We start from the raw sequence: 7447 nt of genomic DNA on the forward strand, positions 1-7447 counted from the left end.
TAACTTAGTGGTTCGGTAAAAGAGGCTAATAGAATAAGTACTAGGCTTACAAAGAATAAGTCCTGGGGTCGATTTGCTCGACTAAAGGTGGTACACCAGCATACCTGCAATCAAATGACTAAAAGCAAAATAAAAGAAAATAAAAGCAAAAGTATATATATATATATATATATATATATATATATATATATATATTATTACATATATATATATATATATATATATAATATAATGTAATATAGGATAAAATCTTTATAAGAATTTATCAAGTAGTCAGCGTGAAAAAACCCATAAGGAGAAAAACCCATCGTTTTTTTCCATAAATATATATAATTTATATAAGGGCATTACTATATAATAATGCCTCACGCTTAGAGGGACTAAATAAGTCAAAACTACCAAAAATAAGCACATATTTACCGAAAGCGAGGGAATGCAATTTTCAAAGTTAACCTCCTAAAAACATTTAACTTAACGGCAAACCACTGGTTTCATAATTAATACATCAAAAACTATGTAGTAAGCTGCATCTTTTATTCATCAGTGCACGTATGGTCGAGACACATAAAGAATAAACAAAAATCAACATACCCTGATGTACCCAACGCAGTACGATGACTTCTGTTCATCCCTATATATCCGTGAAAGAGGCGGGCTTTTTCAAATTGCCTCTTTCACGGATATATAGGGATGTGTGTGTATTTATATATATATATATATATATATATATATATATATATATATGCATATATATTTGGACACTAAACTCTGCTTGCGAAGACCTGTTGGGGCAAGGGAAAACGAAATCGTGATGGCACCTGTAACAGTGGAGCGCTAAGAGCACCGTCTGAATGTGAATGTTGTCAGAGCAGCTGTCTGGCTTCTGTGCCAGTGGCACGTAAATAGCACCATTTGAGCGTGATTGTTACCAGTGTCGCCTTCCTGGCACTTGTGCCGGTGGCACATGAAAAGACATTCAAGAGAGCTCATTGCCAGTGCTGCTGGACTGGCTCCTGTGCAGGTGGCACGTAAAATACACCATTTTGAGCGTGGCCGTTGCCAGTACTGCCTGACTAGACTTCGTGCCGGTGGCACGTAAAAGCACCCACTACACACTCAGAGTGGTTGGTGTTAGGAAGGGCATCCAGCTGTAGAAATGCTGCCAAATAAGATTGAAGCCTGGTGTAGCTATCTGGTTTGCCAGTCCTCAGTCAAATCGTCCAACCCATGCTAGCATGGAAAGCCGATGTTAAACGATGATGATGATGATGATGATAATATATATATATGATTATATACATATATATATGCATATATATATATATATATATATATATATATATATATATATATATATATATATATATATATATATATATATATATATATATATGCAGATATATATGTATATATATGTGATAATATATATATATATATATGCATATATATATATATATGTATATATATGTGATTATATATATATATATATATATGCATATATATATATATATATATGTATATATATGTGATTATATATATATATATATATGCATATATATATATATATATGTATATATATGTGATTATATATATATATATATATATATATATATATATATGCATATATATATATATATATATATATATATATATATATATATATATATATGTATATATATATATGATTGTATACATATATATATAATGATATATATATTTATATATAAATATATATGTATACATATATGATTAACCACATGATTATGGGTTCAGTCCCACTGTGTGACACCTTGGGCAAGTGTTTTCTACTATAGCCTTGGCCTGACCAAAGCCTTGTGAGTGGATTTGGTAGACGGAAACTGAAAGAAGTCCGTCGTATGTATGAATATATATATATATGTGTGTGTATATGTTTGTATGTCTGTCTTTATCCCCCCCACCATCCCTTGACAACCAATGCTGGTGTATTTACATCCCCGCAACTTAGTGGTTCGGCAAAAGAAATAGATAGAATAAGTACTAGGCTTACAAAGAATAAGTCCTGGGGTCAGAAGACTTTTGCTGGTGTGACATGAAAATTGACAAAACCAGGAACTTCCAAGACCTCAGGTTTTATTTCGGAAATTTCATTCTCCAAGGTAGATTACCAACCAGGGTTAAAGAGCTTCTGCCTGCCCATGAGGTAAGCTATTCCATTCCAGACACCAAACCGACACTCAAGCAATCTATAAAGTGATCAAATATCATTCTGGTGACCGATGCAGAGTAGCTCATTCATACATAGAAAAAAAAGGGCCTGTTTTAGGTCAACATGGGATTGGAAAATGTAATAAAAATGGAGTGGCCCTTTTGACGTTTTGTACTGAGAATAATCTGGTTGCCACCAACACTCTATCTAAGCAGAAAAATAAATATAAAACCTCCCGGATGCACCCAAGATCTAAGCACTGGCATATCATAGATTATTTTCTGATCAGAAAACATGATATGAAAGATGTTTCTAGCATTTGGGCCATGTGAGGGGCAGAGAGCTGGACTGACCATCATCTAGTGCGTGGAAAAATAGATTTTTTGATAATGTCTAAAATTGACAGTCTGGTCCCATGGTACTCAAAAAGTAAAATGTTGCAAACTTTAAATTATCAAGCAACTTGCAGAGATTCCACGATGCTATAGAAAGTATCAATCTTGACCCAAACAATCCATGGGAAGATTTCAAAACAAAAGTATTTCAGGCTGCAAGTTCATCAGTGGGATTTGAATCACATAAGTCCAGTGACTGGTTCTCAGGTAGATCAGCAGAAATTCATGATCTACTTTTAGAAAAACAAAACTTAGGCAATACACTTCTTTCTCAGTCCTTGAACTCAAACGAAGCTTACAGAAAGCTGAAAGGCAAAGTACAGACTGCTCTAAAGAAAATTAAACAGGAATGATAGAGCAAAAGGGGCACAAGAAGCAGCTGATAGAAATGATGCCAAGGCTTTGTACTCTTATGTTAAGGAGGTATATGGCCCAAAATCTTCAATAGCTCCAGCGAGAACAGCAAATGGATGTACAGATCCTTTTAGCTAGATTGAATGGGATACTCTATTCATAAGTGCTGGGTAGAACATTTTCCTGCACTTTTGAATAGATCAACATCCGCTGACATGAGGACGATAGAAAAAAATCGAACACCTTCCAGTTATAGAAAAGATGGCATTTGAACCAACTCTAAATGACATTTATTTAGCTGTGAATAAGCTGAATAACAATAAGTCTCCAGGGTCTGATGGAATCTGTGCAAAAGTCTTGAAATATGGGGGTGACAAAATGTTTGAACTCGTAAATATACTAATATATTAAACTGTTGGAGAACTGAGAAAGTGCCTCAAGATTGGATTGATGCCATTTTGGTCTCCTTGTATAAATCAGGGCCAAAGGATGTGTGGTAATTTTTGTGGGATTTAGCTTTTGTCTGTGGTTGGAAAGGTACTTGCCTGCATTTTGTTAGAATTTTTAAATACCGTTATAGTTCCAAATATAGTGTTTGAGTCTCAGTGTGGATTTCATTCCTCCAGGGGCACAGCTGATTGTATCTTTACTGTTAGACAATTACAAGAAAAGTGCATTGAACAGAATCTTCCTCTATACCATTGCTTTGTTGATTTGAGCAAAACATTCAATACTGTTAATTGAAATGCTCTATGGCTAATTTGTAAACCTGATCAGGGCTTTGCATCAAGATATGAATGCTAGAGTTAACTTTGGTGGTAGGCTCTCTGAATTTTTTGCCGTGGAAAATGAAGTAAAGCAAGGAGACCTTGATGCACCCACCCTCTTTGCAATATACTTTGCTGTTGTATTGTCACATGCTTTTCAAAACTCTGAGGAGGGTATTTACATAAAATGTCAAACAACAGGGAATGATTTTAATCTGATCAGACTGAAATTCAAAACAAAGGTTTTTACTTCACTCATTAGGGAACTCTTATACACTGACAATTGCGATCTAGTCAGTCATTCTGAAACAGGTCTGCATTCTCTTGTATCTGCATTTGACTCGGCTTGTGATGATTTTGGCTTGACCATCAACTTGAAAAAAACAGTTGTAATGCATCTGGGGTTGTGGGTTGATATGTATTGGAGTGATTTAAAGTGAGGTGTGGTGTTTTGTTTTGTTGCCCATAGTGTGTTTGTGTCCAATTTCTTGGCATGCTCAATTCCATGGTCTATAAGTATGGGTGGGTATTGACATTCAATGAGTGTTATTTTGAGGTCTTGCAGGCGAAGTTCCCAAGTGGTTTTGTCAGATACAATTGTACAGATCCTTTGAGCTAGATTGAATGGGATACTTATTTTGGATGGCATGAACTGAAAAGGAGATACTGTTTTAAGTCTGTTGGTTTGAAGTAGATGTCGGTTGTAATTTGGTTGTTGGATTTTTTTATAATCAAAATGTCCAGAAATGGAAGCTGGTCCTTGCTATATTCCATTGTAAATTGAATATTGGAGTTTATTATATTGTTCAGTGTGGATTTGAAATCCAGGAGTTTGTCATAGGTTTGGTTCATTCCAGATGATAAAACAATCATCTAGGTACCTTTTCCAGTTTTCTCTTATATACTGGTGGAACGGAGGTCCAAATTTTTGCTGCGAAAGTTCATATAGGGTAGATTCAAAGAAACCCATTATTAGGTTTGCAAAGACAGGCGCTGCTTTTGTTTCCATCACAATACTGCATTTTTGGTGGTAGTATGTTGCATCGAATAGGAAGTAATTGTTTTGTAGGATGAACTTCAGGGATTCAATGAAAAATGTCTGATTTATGTGATCAGGGAGAACTTTGGGTTATTTTTCTAACCAGAATTTTATTGCCTCTATTCCATAGTCATGTAGAATGTTAGTGTAGAGTTTGATGACATTGAAAGAGACTAATAGTGCTTCTTTGTTGGTGACTTTTGGTAGATGCTCTAATATGTCCAGATCATCTTTAATGAAACTTTTAATGTATCTGAGGAAAGGTTTCAATAGTATGTGCAGAAAGCTGCTTAGGCAGTGTGTTTCACAGGCTAGGCCCCACTATAATAGGCCTTAATTTTAAGTCTTCTGGTGTTGAGATTTGCAGGCATTAGTAATTATTTGACCCCTGTGCATTTTGGGGAGGCCATAGAAAAGGCTTGGTTTGCATTTAAAGTTTGTGATATAGTTTTTTTTCTTTTTCTGTGAGGCCTTTTCCATGTTTGAGTATTAAAGATGCAAGATCTTTTAATGTTTTTTACTGCCTGTAATTTGCAACTTTTTCATAAAAGGAGTCATTTTCTAGTGTGGGCAATGCTAGGTTTTTCTAGTGTTCTGTATCCATCAGGATTACAGCACTACCTTTATCTGCTTCTTTGATTGTCAGGTCTTTGTTGTTTTTTAGCTATAGGAGGTGCCTCCATTGTAGGTTGTTGAAGTTAGGTACAATTTTTGGTTTATAGATAGTGTAGGGGAAAATTCTGTATACGGTTGCAGAAGTCGTCTAATGTTTTATTCCTTCCTTTGGGTGGTAGATAATTACTTTTGTTTTTCACTAGTGATTCGTCATCATTGTTGTAGTTTGTTAGTGCTTTCTGTCAATATTATCTTTTATTTCATTGGAGTTGGATCTATGTGGGGTAGGTGTAAATTTTAAACCTTTAGCTAAAATATGGATTTTTGTTGTGGAGAGAGTTTCCTTAGATAAATTGATTATTTTGGGGACACACTTGGAACATAACTTACGGGAGAAACCCTAACCCTTATAGACGCGAAACCCAAACCACATAAACTGGCCAATCCCATAATAATATCAACTGCTCTTCATCTTAAAGTATTCTTCTTCTCTGGATTTATGGTTTTCTACAAATGTTCCATTCCATATATATATATATATATATATATACGTCTGTTGTTTTTTCATGAATTCTCCCATATATATATATGTACTACATATATATATATATATATATATATATATATATATATATATATATATATACATGTACATATATATATATATATATATATATATATATATATATATATATACATGTACATATATATATATATATATATATATATATATATATATATATATACATGTACATATATATATATATATATATATATATATATATATATATTATATATACATGTACATATATATATATATATATATATATATATATATATATATATATACATGTACATATATATATATATACTATATATATATATATATATATATATATATATATATATATATATATATATATGAATGTACAAATAGCTTGTTCATTTATATAAAACAGATGTTTTTTGAGGATTTTGTTTAGTAGAGAATAGTTTTATTTTTTTTGGGGTGATGTTCCATGACAATGGAGATGGATAGATAGAAATATAGGTAGGTAGATAGGTTGATATATGGATAGATGGGTAGATAGATAGATAGACAGACAGACAGATAGATAGTCAGATACATAGACAGAGAGGTTGAAGGAGGGAGAGAGAGAAGGGATACCCCCCCTTCCTATTCACCATTCATTCATTCATTTATTTATTTAGTAATTTACCATTGTAATGAAATTCGTTTAAGGATAAAAAAAAAAACAGGTTCGGTTTGGTCATCACTGAAGGTCATTTTGCTTACTTTCTCTCTTTCTCTCTTTTTCCTTCTTTTTCTCTCTTTCTTTCTTTTTCTTCTCTTTGAGTAATATTTAGAATACAAAATGTACTGTCACCCCTTCCAAACATTCATTTTTGGAAGGGTGTGACAGTACATTTTATATTCTAAATAAAACTCAAAGAGGAGAAAAAGAAAGAGGGGAAAAAGGAAAAAAGTGGAAGAGAGAAAGAAAGCATACATACACACACACACACACACACATACATATATATGTAGCATGGGAGAATGTAACTTGGAAGTTGTCTCTTAAAAACAGATTTAGCCACAAATCATATATGATTTTATAGTCAGCGTACATAATACACTCTGTACTCATTAGTGCAGACATAATCAGAATATATAAAAATGAACAAGTGTACATACCAGGTAGAACACCAAATGTATCCAACATAACATATACAAATGCTCACACTTATATATTCACATAAAAGGCGGGCTTCTAAAATTACATCTCAGTCCGTATAATTGGAATAATTCAGCACTGAATCTACTTCGGTTTAATTTTAAATTAAATACAAGGATAAAATCTATATAAGAATTTATTAAGTCGCCCTGTGTGAAAGACCAAAGTAAGGGAAAAATTTATTCAAAATATATATGTACCTATGTATATATATATATATATATATATATATATATATATATATATATATATATATATATATATGCATAGTGCCCGTGGACTGGTTCTTGTGCAGGTGGCACATGAGATGCACCATTTTGAGCGTGGCCGTTGCCAGTACCGCCTGACTGGCT

Source organism: Octopus bimaculoides, chromosome 8 (genome assembly GCF_046866305.1).
Source record: "Octopus bimaculoides isolate indiv1 chromosome 8, ASM4686630v1, whole genome shotgun sequence".
NCBI lineage: Eukaryota > Metazoa > Mollusca > Cephalopoda > Octopoda > Octopodidae > Octopus > Octopus bimaculoides.